At 43.2% G+C, this 15058-nt stretch overlaps 1 protein-coding gene across 1 annotated transcript in view; it reads right to left on the bottom strand.

The window, feature by feature from the left end:
• Positions 1 to 15058, bottom strand: part of ANKS6 (ankyrin repeat and sterile alpha motif domain containing 6) — a 1232679-nt gene that overhangs the window by 919346 nt on the left and 298275 nt on the right. The window lies entirely within an intron of this gene.

The following is a 15058-nucleotide window of genomic DNA, read 5'->3' as shown; positions in this document are numbered from 1 at the left end:
GTACTTAGCTTTAATGAAGACTTCGGTTCTGAAATTCAGATTTGAAAATCTCAGGAGTCGGCCGACCGGCACTTGTGAACTGCTTTTGCTTCGGGCACCGCGCGGCAAGAAAGACTGAAGAAAATGGCGTCAGCTGTATCTTTTATACCCCTGGTGCATTGACGTCAGGGAAGAGGTGATAGCAGCCGACGCTGGACCTAGACTTTGGAATTCTGGCCGACTGAGGGTAGCCTGCCAGCAGGATAACCCAAGAGTAATGACTGCAACAGTGAAACACGATGAACATCCTGTAATTCTTTATTTTCAGCACAGTCAGGAATCAACATAATTTTCTGTTTAAGCAACCCAATAACATGTTCTTGATACTTTAACATATGAAACTGGCAGTTTAAAGCCCTAATGGCCAAGGTTGCAGAAGTGTAAACTTTCTTACCCCATCTATCCAGCGCCCTGGAGTCTCTATCAGAAGGGGTAGGAGTTTTAGCAGTAGAAGCCTTAATACCCTTGGGTCCCTGTTAAATAGTCTCTGGATCCGCAACAGGATTTTTAAAAGGAAACTTGTGTGAATCAGGAACCCTGTAATATCGGTCAGGTTTTCTGGCAGCAGGAGGCAAAGAATCAGGGGGCCAAACTAGATTCCGAAAAGGCATCATCAACAATGTCTAGTACAGGAGGTATTAGCTAAAGGCCTATGCTCAGGCAGGAGTAAGAAATCCCTAAGCCTCTTTTTTGAATCAGAAAAATCCTGGCTTTCCCAGAGGAAATGCTTCCTTAAAGTATGTAAGATTTCATCAAAAGAAAAATCCTCTGGAGAGGAAGCAGAGGGAATAGTGTCCTCTGCATCATAATCCTCATAAGTAGATAAGGGCAAATCCAGATCATAAGAAGAATCAGAAAAATCAGAATCCTGGTCAGAAGACTCATAAACAACTTCAGTCCTAGGTCTCTTAGAAGGGGGAGGTTGGCTTCCCCTGATTAAAGTTGTAAGATATTCAGCCATTCTTATCATTTGTTTTTTAAGCATAGAGGCCTGAGGATGCGCCTGGGCATCGGTTTCATAGGCATGATTCGAGATTTAGGCCTAAAAGAAGAAGGAGGCATCGGTTTATTATGAAAGTCCACAGTCCTGAATACATCCTCAGAAGCTGGTGCCTGCAAAGCAGCTCCGGACCCATCCAAGGTAGAGACAACCTCAGGTTCCACTGTTGAAGCATCTCCTGGCATACCGGACTCCAAATGGGTCTCAGTGGAGGCCTGCGAATCAGAAGTAGTGGGTATCATGGGCTGCGAACGTGCCTCACTGAGTACCGGCAAACTGGTGACTGGCTTAGGAGAAGCGTCGGCAGCTTTGGACCTAGGCGGCCTCTCTCTGTCTTAATCTTTGCGTTTTTTTGGAATCCCGGTAGTCAGATGGCTAACCGATGACATTTCTGGATAATTAAACAGAGAACAGAAATATTTTGAGGCAAAAATATACCGATGATGGATAATGCGCTGATTAAGTAAAGCACAAAACCGACAGCAATGTATGTCGTGGTCAGACCCAGGCAAGGAATACAGTACGAATGAAAATCTTTGTGAGGTATTTGCTTTCCACAAGTAATGCAATTATTAACTTTTACTGACATCGGTAAGGAGCAAGAAAAAATTTCCCCAATGGGGTAATTAGCTTTAGTTAAAGACTTCGTTTCTGAAACTGAAAAATGAAAATTTCAGGAGTCTGCTGAGTGGCACTTGCAAACTGCTTCTGCTTCGGGCACCGCACGGCAAGAAAGACTGATGTAATGGCGTCAGCTGCATGTTTTACTGACAACCTGATGTCATGGAAGAAGAGACGGCATCCGACACAGGACCCAAGACTTTGTTAATCAGGCCAACTGAGGGCTACTACAAGCAGAAAACCCAAATGTAATGACTGCAACAGTGAAACACAAAGAACATCTGTTAAGAACTCTTGATAACTGGGAAAAAGTAATCCAAATAAGCAAAAATGTGGATACCCTGAATTCTGTAGTGCAAAGGGCAATGCAGGGAACTAATAACGTGACCCACACAAAAAAATATTAGAAATATTTTAAAATTGCTTGCTACTGGAATGTAGTGGTAAGTATCTTTGTGATCTAAAGTTACCATAATACTCTGATTTGGGATCACAGCTACCACTGTTTGAAAGGTCAATGTCTTGGATTTTATCTTGAATTTTGGAGCCTTTATAAAACAACTGAGAAGATATATCTATAAAAACTGATATGCAAGATTGCTCCTTCTATGAAACCAGAAACATTCTGGAGTAAAAGCCCTTTCCTTTTATCTGCATGCACGTCAAGTGATTGCTGCTTCAATCATGTTGGTGACCTCAGGGAAATAACTCTGATTGGGAGGGTAAAGAGAATCCTCTTGAAAGGAGTTTTTTTTTTCTAGCCATTGCCAATGTAACCCTCTTGAATCTGCTTCAAAACTCATTTGTCCAAGACAATCAGTTTCCAAAAACTGACATTGAGGGTCAAGAGTTTCTAAAACAGGAAAAGATGCAGGGGCTGGAGGTGGAGGAAGAGGGTGACAAGATTTCTGGCATAAGCATCAGGAGTATGGAACCTGACATTTTTTTTGAAGAAAAAAAAAAAAAAAACTCCCTTCTTTTTAGGATTATTTGCCCTCTCTTGCCATCTCTTCTGTTTGTCTGTTAGCAGGAGACACCATTTGTTTGTTTAGGGAGTAGAGGACTTCGAAGGAAAAAACTCTGAGACCTGAAAAATTCTAGAAACTCCCTGCATTAATTTTAGTGCTCTCATCCCATTGTTTGAGGGCCTGTGGGCCAGAAGGCCCAAATTAATCCTATCAATCTAGAGGGGAAATTAAATATTTCTGACTTCAAATTAATCTGAAAACTCTTGGTGACATATCCAAACAAATTTTATCAAGACTTTAGTTGAAGCAGAAGCCCTGGAAATGAACAGTTGTGTACCTACCATAAATGTAGATGTTCGAGTGTATTCACTGTTGCAGTCATTACTCTTGGGTTATCCTGCTGGCAGGCTACCCGCAGTCGGCCTGAATTCCAAAGTCCTGGTCCGGCGTCGGTTGCTGTCACCTCTTCCCTGACGTCAGTGCGCCAGGGCTATAAAAGATGCAGCCGACGCCATTTTCTTCAGTTTTTCTTGCCCCAGATGTCAGGTGCCCCCAAAAGGGTAGGCTAAATAAATTATGCCAATAAACATGCATGCACTAAAGTAAACATTTCCTTCATCTACACGCAAATACATCACATAAGTTGTATAGAATAGAGAAGTACAGATAAGACCCAGCAAAAGAAAGGGGGATGGTGGGAGGGTAACCTGGACTGCAACAGTAAATACACTCGAACATCTACATTTATGGTAGGTACACAACTGTACTATGTTCATCGTGTTTCACTGTTGCAGTCATTACTCTTGGGTTGAAACCCAAAGCTGAGGATGGGTGGCTGGGCTAAATAGGATTAAGAGAAGCTAAGAGGCCCTGCAGAACTGCAGTGGCAAAGCCTGCTCTGGATTTAGAGTAGACAGGTAAGTGGTAGTGCTTTGTAAAAGTGTGCACTGAACTAAGTTGCAGCCTCTAAGATGTCTTTGGTTGGTACTCCCCTGAGGAAGGCTGCTGAAGTGGCTGCTGCTCTGGTTAAATGTGGCCTAATGCCCTTAGGCACTGATTTGCCACGCTGTGAGTAACAGAAATGAATGCAATGACCTATCCATTTTGAAATAGTCTGTTTTCAGATAGCCTTTCCTTGTGATCCTGCAGCATATGCCACTAAAAGTTGCTCAGTCTTTCTGAAAGCTTTGGTTCTGTCCAAGTAGAAGCGTAGCTGTCTGTGTATGTCCAAAGAATGCAGAAGTCTCTCACCCTTGTTCTGTGGGTTTGGATAAAAAGTAGGCAAGTGAATGGTTTGGTTACGGGCCACACTGGACACCACCTTAGGCATAAATGTAGGATTCGAGCTCAGAGAAACCCTGTCTGGATGGAAAATGATAAAAGGTTCCACAGCCATGAGTGCCTGTAACTCCGAGACTCATCTTGCAGAGGTTATTGCTAGGAGCAGAGCTGTTTTCCAGGATAAGAATTTTATATCAGATGTTGAGGCTGGCTTAAAAGGAGGCAGTGTGAGTTTTTCCAAGACATAATTGAGGTCCAATGTAGGCATTGGTGCTCTCCTTGGAGGTCTTATGTTTTTGGTCCCTCTGAGGTACTGCCTTATTAAAGGATGAGAAAAGATAGGTGGTTCCGTATTGTAATGGGCTGAAATGGCAGAGGCATGAATCTTAATTGATGAAAAATATAGGCCTTTGTCCAACATCTCAGTTAGGTATTGCAAAATCTGAGGAATGTTTGGTACAAACGTGTCAATTCCTTGTTTCCGGTTCCAAGCACAGAATCTCTACCATTTTTCTGCATAAGATTTTCTGGTACTGGGCCTCCTGGCCTCCAAAATAACATCCATTACAGCTTTGGAGAGGAGTGTTCTGAATGGCTACATTATCTGCCATGCTGCTAGATTTAAGGTCCTGAGTTGGCTGTGCAGAATCTGATTGTTTTGTTGGGTCAGTAAGTGAGAAGTTAGAGGTAATGTCCAGGTTGGACCTTGAGACAAGTTCTTTAGGATTAGGAACCAGTGCTGGCGTGGCCAGTCTAGGGCAATTAGTATCATTTTTGGCTTCTCTTGTCTGACCTTTAGGAGTACCTTGGGGAGGAGAGGCAGTGGAGGAAAGGCATATACGGTTAGGTTTTTCAAGCTGAAGGATAGGGCTTCCACTTTCCATGCTTGCTTGTGATAAGTCCTTGTGCAGAATCTCTGTAGGTGGCAGTTGTGAGGGGAAGCAAATAGATCTATGTCTAGGCATCCCCATTTTCTTGTTATCATGCTGAAGACCTGTGGATCCAGTTTCCACTCATGGGGATCCATGAGGTTTCTGCTTAGTTCGTCTGCCAGAGTATTTATTTTTCCTGGCAGGAATTGTGCTTGCAGGTGAACTTGAAAGGTCAATGCTGTGTCGCACAAAGTCATGGCTTGTCTGCAAAGGGGGTAGGAATGTGTGCCTCCCTGCTTGTTTATGTACCACATGACTGTAGTATTGTCCGTCTTTATCAGTAGCTGTCCTGGATGAAGTAGATCCTTGAAAGCTGACGAGGCATTCTGAACAGCTAGCATCTCTTTTTGATTGATATGAAGATGCATCTGGTTTGCGGGCCATGTGCCCTGAATACATTTTCCTGCCATGTGGGCCCCCCCAGGCATAGTCTGATGCATCTGTTGTTATTGTCTGCCTGGCTGTGGGTAAAGTGAATGGCTGTCTCTTGTTGTGATGACAGGCCTGTGCCCACCATCAAAACTCCTGTTGCAGGCAGGGAATGAGGGTAATTAATGTTTCCAGGCTGTGGCAATGTTGATTCCAAATACTTTTTAGATACCATTGTAGTTCCCTCATATACAGTCTGGCATATGGAATTAGCAGGATGCAGGATGCCATGAAGCCCAAAGCCTGCAGAATTTTTCTTGCAGATAACTGGGTCTTTGTTGTCAACATTTTGAAGTAAGAAGTCAGTTGCCTTTGTCTGGCGTGAGATAAGCCATCTGGGCAGTAGTATTTAAGCTTGCACCCAGGAAGATTATCTCTTGAGAGGGTACTAGTTTTGATTTCTTTTCGTTTACAGTGTACCCTAGGCAAATTAGTAATCTTTTTGCAAACGCCAGATGCTTTAGTAGAATGTCTTTGTTCTCTGCTTGAATAAGGCAGTCGTCTAAGTAAGGATATATTTGAATTCCTCTGTCTGCAAAATGCAATTACTGGTGCCAGGCATTTTGTGAAGACCCTGGGCGCAGTAGATAAGCCAAAGAGCAGTGCAGAGAATTGGTGTTGCATTGAGCCAGCTATGAATCTGAGGTATCTTCTGCAAGATTGTCTGATTGGGACATGCAGATTATGCCTCTTTTAGGTCCAAAGTTACGAGCCAAGTCTTCTTGCCCAGAATGGGCAGAAGTGGTGCAGGGTCAAAATTCCGAATTTTGGAACGTCCAGAAATGTGTGTAGAATAGACAGGTCCAGTACTGGTCTCCAGGCTTTGTCCTTTCTGGGCACCAAGAAAAGTCTCGAGTAAAATCCTTGTCCCTGCTCTTGTGGTACTCAATGAATGGCCCTAATGTCCATGAGGGATGAAACTTGCTTTTGTGCCTCTGCCCATTGATTGTTTGGCAGGTCTGGCATACCTTTTGCCCTTGGCAGGGTGTGAAAGTGGAACCTGTAGCCCTGAGACACTATGTTCAAGACCCATTTGTCCTGGGTGATCACGTGCCAATTTTGTGAAAAAGTGCTAGTTTTCCCCTAAGTGGGCTGCCAAAAGATAAGTGCTTGGTTCTGGCAGAGGAAAGTCATTGGGACTGTTTCCTGTATGGCTGTGATTTGTCTTCTCCGCTTTTGGAGCTAGAAGCACCCCATTGTTTAGGCCTGTTTTATATATAACTGTGTAGGCCTGAACACCCTCAGAAGCCGATGCCTGCTCAGCGTCTCCGGACCCATCTGAGGGTTAGATTTTCCGAGTGTCCAATACCTTGAGTTTCCAGAGGCCTAGCCTGCTCCACGTGGGAGTCGGAAGCGGCCTGTGGCTCTGAGGTAGCGGGCGTCAAGGGCTGCGAAAGCACCTCACTGAGAACCAGCAACTGGCTTAGAAGAAGCCTCGTCGTCAGTTTTGGACCTCGGATGCCTGTCCTTTTCCTTGCGTTTCTTGTGAATTGCGGTAGTCGGATGGCTATCCGACGACATCATGTATTAAGTCTTCGGCCAAAGTAATGAAATGCAAAATCGTACCGACGCTTAATAGTGCGTTGGTTAAATCTAGCACAAAATCTGCAATTGGCTATGTCGTGATCAGGGCCTAGGCAAGGAATACAATAAGAATGGAAGTCCTTATGAGGTATTTGCTTCCCACAAGAAATACAATTATCAACTTTTTCTGACATCGGACTGGAGCAAGAAAAAAGTTTCCCCAACGGGGTACTTAGCTTTAAATGAAGACTTCGGATCTGAAATTCGAACACGAAAATCTCAGGAGTCGGCCGACCGGCACTTGCGAACTGCTTCTGCTTCGGGCACCGCACGGCAAGAAAGACTGAAGAAAACTGCATCGGCTGCATCTTTTATACCCCTGGCGCACTGACGTCAGGGAAGAGGCGTCAGCAACCGACGCCGGACCAGGACTTTGGAATTCAGGTCAACTGCGGGTAGCCTGCCAGCAGGATAACCCAAGAGTAATGACTGCAACAGTGAAACACGACGAAAGTACAGTTGTGTACACCTACCATAAATGTAGATGTTCGAGTGTCTTCACTGTTGCAGTCATGACTGTAGGGTTCTCCCCTGCCGGCAGGCAGCCCTCGGTCGGCCAGAATCCCAAAGTCTGGGTCCGGCGTCGGCTGTTCAACCATGCTCCCTGACGTCAGAGCGCCAGGAGTACAAAGCTGACAGCTGACGCCATTTTCTCCAGTTTTTCTTGCCCCAGATGTCAGGAGTCCCAAAATGAAAAAGGTCCCATAACCTTTGCAAATACACCTCAGAAGAATGGTGAAAAAAGGAACTACACAAAAGTAAACATAAGAGGGGACAGGAGGGAGGGAAACCCAGACTGCAACAGTGAAGACACTTGAACATCTACATTTATGGTAGGTGTACACAACTGTACTATGTTCATTGTGTTTCACTGTTGCAGTCATGAATGTAGGGTAGAATCCCAAAGCTGAAAGAAAGGGAGGTGGTCATAAGGGGTGGCTAGAAGGCCCTGCAAGACTGCAGAGACAAAGTCTGCCCTAGACTTAGAGTAGAGAGGTAGAATGTAGTGCTTAGAGAAAGTATGCACTGAACTCCAAGTTGCAGCTTCCAAAATGTCTTTGGTAGGAACTCCCCTGAGGAAGGCTGCAGAAGTGGCAGCCACTCTGGTGGAATGAGTCCGTATACTCCCTGGGATTTGCTTTCTATAGTGTGAATAACAAAATCTGATTCCATGAGCAATCCATTTAGAAATGGTCTGTTTTGAAATGGCTTTACCTTGGGAACTTGAAGCATAAGAAACAAACAATTGTTCTGATTTTCTGATGTCCTTGGTTCTGTCCAGGTAAAAACGTAGTTGTCTGTGTACATCCAAGGAATGTAAGATCCTTTCCCCTTTATTTTGAGGAGTGGGGAAAAAGGTTGGCAAGTGGATAGTTTGATTTAAAGCCACTTTGGAAACCACCTTAGGCATGAAGGTAGGATTAGTCCTCAAAGATACCCTGTCTTGATGAAAAATAATATAAGGTTCCACAGCCATAAGAGCTTGTAACTCTGAAACTCTCCTGGCAGAGGTTAGGGCTAACAAGATAGCTGTCTTCCAAGATAAAAACTTGATGTCAGAAGAGGCAGCAGGCTCAAAAGGAGGCAAGGTTAGTTTTTCCAAAACATAGTTGAGATCCCAAGCAGGAATGGGAGGAGATCTAGGAGGTCTTAAGTTCTTAGCTCCTCTGAGAAACTGTCTCATGAGCTGGTGGGAAAAGATGGGAGGGTCTGTATTATAATGAGCAGAAATAGCAGCGGCATGTATCTTAATGGAAGAGAAAGAGAGACCCTCATGTAAGAGATCTGTCAAGTAAAGTAAAATTAAGGTAATGTTATAAAGAAGAGGATCAGAATCCTGAGCCTGCATCCAGGAACAAAATCTTTTCCATTTTCCTGCATAAGATTTTCTAGTGCTAGGACGTCTGGCTTCTAAAATGACATCCATAACCTGCTTGGGTAGGAAAGAAGAAATCAAAGGCCCTGGATTAACCAGGCCACCAGGCTGAGAGTTCTGACATGAGAGTGTAGAACCTGACCCTGATGTTGGGACAGAAGGTTTGGAGACTGAGGTAAAACCCAAGGGGGCTCCAGACATAGGTTTTTTTAGAGTTGGATACCAAAACTGCCAAGGCCAATTTGGAGCCAGCAAGATTATCATCTTGGGCTTGTCCTGTTTTATCTTCAATAAGACCCGTGGAAGAAGAGGAAGAGGCGGAAAGGCATATCCCGAGAGGTTCCTCCAACTGAATGACAGGGCATCCACTTTCCAAGCTTCTCTGTGGAAAGACCTGGTGCAAAAATTCTGTAGTTGATGACTGAGATGGGATGCAAAGAGGTCTATGTGAGGACATCCCCAGACTGCTGTTATCATCCTGAATATTTTGGTGTCCAGCATCCACTCGTGTGGATCCGAAAGGTTTCTGCTCAGACTGTCTGCCAGGAAGTTTTGTTTCCCTGGTAGAAACTGAGCTTGAAGATCCAGATTGCAAGCTAGAGCTGTGTTCTATAGATCCATGGCTAGTCTGCAAAGGGGGTAGGAATGAGATCCCCCTTGCTTGTTTATGTACCACATAACTGTGGTGTTGTCTGTTCGTATTAGTAGTTGTCCTGGTTGTAAAAGATTCCTGAAGGCCAATAGAGCTTTCTGAATGGCTAACATTTCCTTTAAATTGATATGCAGGTGCTTCTGATCCTTTGTCCAAAGGCCCTGCAGACAGTTGCCCTGAAAATGGGCTCCCCAAGCATAATCTGAGGCGTCCGTGGTTAGAATCTGAGTGGCATGAGGCAGACGGAAGGGTTTCCCTTTGTTTAGAGCACATGCCCTGGACCACCAAAGAAATTCCTTTTGAAGGCAAGGAAGGACGGAGATCAGTATGTCTAAACTGTGGCAATGCTGAGACCATACACTTTTTAGGTACCACTGTATTTTCCTCATGTGTAGTCTTGCATATGGTACGAGAAGGATGCAAGAGGCCATGTAACCCAAAGCATGCAGGAATTTCCTTACAGATAGTTGAGTTAAAGTTGCCAAGGTTTTGAAAGTTGAAGCCAGCTGTATTTCGGATGTCAGAAATGCCATCTGGGTTGTGGTGTTTAGAAGAGCACCCAGAAAAGTTATCTGTTGTGATTGTGTCAAATTTGACTTTTTTATGTTTACAGAGAATCCCAGGAACTTGAGGAGGTTCTGTACAAATTCTAGATGCTGGAGTAAGACATCCTTGCTGTCTGCCTGAATTAGACAATCGTCCAGATAAGGGTAAATTTGAATTCCCTTGAGTCTGCAGTAAGCTACAACTGGAGCCAGGCATTTGGTGAAGACCCTGGGCGCAGTAGACAATCCAAAGGGCAGCGCAGAGAATTGAAAGTGCCTCGATCCGACCTTGAACCTGAGGTATTTTCTGCGATCCTGCCTGATGGGAATGTGTAAATATGCCTCCTTTAAATCCAAAGTTACCATCCATGCATCTTTGGACAGCATTGGAAGTAGCTGCTGTAGAGTAAGCATCTTGAATTTTGGAATCTCTAGAAAGGTGTTCAAGACCGAAAGATCCAGAATGGGTCTCCATGAGTTTTGCTTCCTTGGGACTAGAAAGAGCCTTGAGTAAAAACCTTTTCCCATCTCTAAAAGTGGAACCAGTTCTATGGCATTCATAGCCAAAAGAGCTTCCACCTGGTTTAAGGCCTCCGTCCATTGATGTTTTGAAAGATCTGGCCATCCGCTTGGCCTTGGCAAGGTATGAAAATGGATTTGTAACCTCTTAAAACCACATCCAAAACCCAATTGTCTTGGGTTATTTGCGTCCAATTTTGATAAAAAAGAGAGAGTTTTCCTCCGAGGGGGGCTTCCAGGCAAGAAGTTCCTGTAGCCCAACAGAGGGAGTCATCGAGTTTGTTTCCTTTGAGTTTGTGACCTGTCCTCTCCTCCACTAGGGGTGGAAGCAGTCCACTGTCTTGGTCTATAAGAAGCTTGTGTTTGAGGCCTTCCTCTGGAGCGTCTATATCTACCCCTCTGAGGCCTGTCTGAAGTGGGAAAGGACCAATTTTTTGAATGCCAATTCCTGCTAAATCTAGGTGGCTGTACTTGTAAGAAATCTTTAACTGTTTGCATGGATTTCGCCTTATCCTCCATCTTTTTAATCACTTCTTCAGCTTTTGATCCAAACAAAACATTATGCTGAACAGGAGCATCCAATAATTTAGCCTTTACTTGTTCAGGCAAATTTTGTTCCTTTAGCCATGCATGCCTTCTAATGACTGTGCCGGAGGCCGCAGCCCTACAAGAAGCCTCCAAGGCATCAAATCCACAGTGTAAACCATGCTTCCCAACTTGTTCAGTGGTATGCAATAAATCATGTAATTCCTTATCATCTGCACAGGCAGAAATGGAAGTAAGCTTTTGTTTTAAAACAGACAAGAGAAATTGCTGGTATTTCAGCATATGAAACTGACAGTTTAAAGCCCTAATGGACAAAGTAGCAGAAGTGTACACCTTTTTGCCCCATCTTTCTAAGGATCGAGAATCCTTTTCAGTAGGAATGGGATTTTTGGTAGAAGCGGCCTTAACTCCCTTAGGACCCTGAGAAATGGTTTCAGGGTCAGCAGAAGGGTTCTTGTATAAAAACTGGTGGGAATCAGGAACCCTGTAATATCTATCAGGCTTAACAGGAGCAGGAGGAAAAGAGTCAGAGGTTAAGTTAGCCTCCGAAAAGGCATCATCCACAATATCCAAAACAGGAGGAGTAGCCAGGAGTCTATGCTGGGGAAGAAGAAGAAAATCCCTCAGTCTTTTCTTAGATTCCGAATACTCCTGTCCTTCCCAGTGGAAATGTTCCCTCATTTCATGCAAAGTTTCCACAAAAGAGAAATCCTCAGGGGGAGAAGCTGAAGGAATGGATTCCTCAGCATCAGAATCCTCATAAGGAGGGAAAGAATATTCCTGGTCAGAAGAAGAAACTGAGGAAACAGAAGCCTGATCAGAGGAATCATAATAAACATCCTGCCTTGGCCTTTTATCTGGATGGGGATGTGAACCCCTAATCATAGTAAGTAAATCCTCCGCCATCTTGAGTAACTGTTTCTGTGACTTGGGAGCCGGTTCAGAAGAGGCCTGTGTTGCAGTCTTTGATTTAGAAGGAGTCTTTGCCTTTGTCTTTGGCTTTGCCTTTATTAGAAGCTGAGTAGGCCTGAAAACCCCTTCGGACTGAAGTTTATCAGAAAAAATCGTCAGGAGTCAGCCGACCGGCACTTGCGAACTGCTATCACCGCACGGCAAGAAAGACTGGAGAAAATGGCGTCGGCTGTCAGCTTTGTACTCCTGGCGCTCTGACGTCAGGGAGCATGGTTGAACAGCCGACGCCGGACCCAGACTTTGGGATTCTGGCCGACCGAGGGCTGCCTGCCGGCAGGGGAGAACCCTACAGTCATGACTGCAACAGTGAAACATGATGAACATCATCAGTATCAGCACATTCATATACACTTTTTAAGGTACGTTTAAAAACTTGAGACAAATTAGAAACAATCTCATTTAAGTAATACCTACCATCAGGAGCATCTTGCCTGTAGCCGAGGAAGAGGCCAGACTGCCAGTAAGCTACACTGGAAGGGGTCGGTCAGAAGATAAGTTGATACTTGGTGCATAAAAACAGTACACACCCCTTCAAAAAAGTTCCAGTTCCCCCAACACAAAAGCTACACATGCAGCACATAACTCCCTTGTCAAAAACAAAGCATTTTCTGAGAAGTGCCCAATAAGAATGAAACAAGTAAGTTGTCATATATTATACATGGGCATTCACCCACCATATAATTTTTGCCATTAAAATACATTTTCTGACTAATAAAAATTGCCAAATTAGCTTAAAAAGCTGACAGGCAAGTATCAAGCTACGTCTCCTATTGATGAATCTCCAGGTGAGACTACAGAAATAGCAGAAGCTCTCTGTTTAGAATGAGAGGCTGACATTTATATAAAAGAAGTGATTCAATAACATGCAAACAGTTTTAATTAAACAAAATAACGATGTATACAATCTTCCGCATTCGCTTGAAAGCTCATACACATTGTTTTATTTTGTTTGCATGCAACCAAATCACTTCTCTTTTTGTATTATTTTTTGTGAACACGGTTATTTATTCCCACTGAGCACTCTGCTGTTATTAAGAGGAACAGTTTACCTAAGAGGTTATATCACTCATGAAGAGGACTAACAGCACCATGCTGCACCCCCTGGCATGCTCTTCCCCTGAATGTTTATGCACCATGCAAAAGGGAACATTAAGAACTGCATTAAAAAAACCTCAAACTGGGTGCCCAAATGATGCCTATGCCACCAATGATCTTATCGCCATGGAGTAAAAATGGGGCTAAGACCTCAGCGGCCAGCCAGATGGTTGGTAGTTGCGGGGAAAATTAAAACAATCATGATACATGTACAGGAGCAGAAAAACATCAAAATACAAGCTTAAAGCAGTCAAACCTCTTGAAGGCTGTAAGCCAAAAAGTCAAACCTACGAAAAATAAAAGGTAGAACCTTCACGATTTGAGTTAAGAAAACAAATGGAATGACACATGAAAGGGTTTTGGTAATATCTAAGCGATACTTCAGGGAGAAAAACTACAATGGAATGAAGCAGAAAGAGAATATGCTTGGAGATGAACTGGAAATTAAATTGGTTATACCAATAGGACATAAAAGAAGCTTGAGTTTCTAGGATACACAGATGAAGAACTAGAGAAGTCACCAGCTTGTGTTCTTGGGACACTGGCCTAATAAATCTTAGGCATGAGTCTCCAGGGTACATGTGTATACACACACACACACACACACACACACACACACATTTAACATATGGAAATTAAAAACCCACATTGCTGGGCTGAATGTGGAACTGAGCAACGTGACTCAGATTAAAAATGTCTTAACAGCATTAGCATTACAACACACATCTTCAGGCAGGTGGGCTGCCTAAGGGCATTATATTACCTGGTTTGTTTCCTTCCTCCTTCAGATCTTAACAACAAAGTCTTTTGCTTCTGAACATCATGATTATAAGAGTCTTCAGGACTGAATAGTGTGAAGCACATTCCTTGCATTACATTGTCCTATGGGGCTGGAAACCAGTATCTGCTTTAAATTATCAATATAGCATTTATGCGTACAATTTACTTACGTGTTAGTCTTGATGGTTGTGGATCTAAATCTGCCTATTTACTTTATTCAGTAGAGTTACAATCTCTGACAAGAAAATGGGAGGGAGGAATGACCAAGTGATTGTGTTTACTAGAAATATGAAAAATATCATTTGTCTTTGTTATCCAAATACTACACACTCGCTATGTAAACTTAAATTCACCTTCTGTGCAAGTGTTATTACATTCCTGTTTTCAACTGTTATACAGGTCGAGTTCACTTTCTTTGATCAGTGTTGTAATGTACTTGTTCATATTTCATGACCTAATATTTCCATTTTTCTAGTATGGTTTACCTGACTAGGAATATATTCGATGATGATAAAAAATTCTATGCCCAAACAAGATTCTCATAGAGAAGGTCTACTAAAAATTAAGGTACACCCCCAGCTGGAGGACACATCTAATAATACTTCAGCAACACAATATGTAAACCAACCTAAGCACATTTGCATTACACACTACATCACTGTTTTTACAGCTGGCACCAATTCACACTGTATTTGGACTCCACTAGCTTTAGTCTACAAAACAGTAATGAGACCAACTAAAGCAGCAATAAACAGAGCAAAGTTGTACAACCGTATTTTGGCCATTGTTGCTTGTTTTAGCTTAGATATGAACTTTAAGGGCCTTACTGCACACATTTATGACCAAAGCAGCAGATTCCAAAATAAACTACAATAATTAAAAGAATGGGGCATCTACTTATATATTTTAGAAAAAAACGGCATTAAAAGTAGAAAAATAGCAGGTCTCGACCTAAGTTAATACACTCTGAGTACAGCAAACACAACATCCACTTTTGAATTTCAGCCTTCTACGTTTGATTCATTATCCTACAGGCCACACAGCTAAGGCACTTGCCATAAATACCAAGACAGACAGCTCAACATCACACCTAGCTTTACAACTGGTGATTAAAGTAGCAGCACCATTATTCAACAGCTGCCACATGTTGTTGGTGCCACATAATTAGACAAAAAGTACAGTTGTTTAAGTAAACTTAACCATTAACAATCGATGTTCA

Source organism: Protopterus annectens, chromosome 3.part0 (genome assembly GCF_019279795.1).
Source record: "Protopterus annectens isolate FY-2018-M chromosome 3.part0, PAN1.0, whole genome shotgun sequence".
NCBI lineage: Eukaryota > Metazoa > Chordata > Ceratodontiformes > Protopteridae > Protopterus > Protopterus annectens.
Note: the sequence above shows the minus strand (reverse complement) of the source record. Positions and strands in the feature narration are given on the sequence as shown.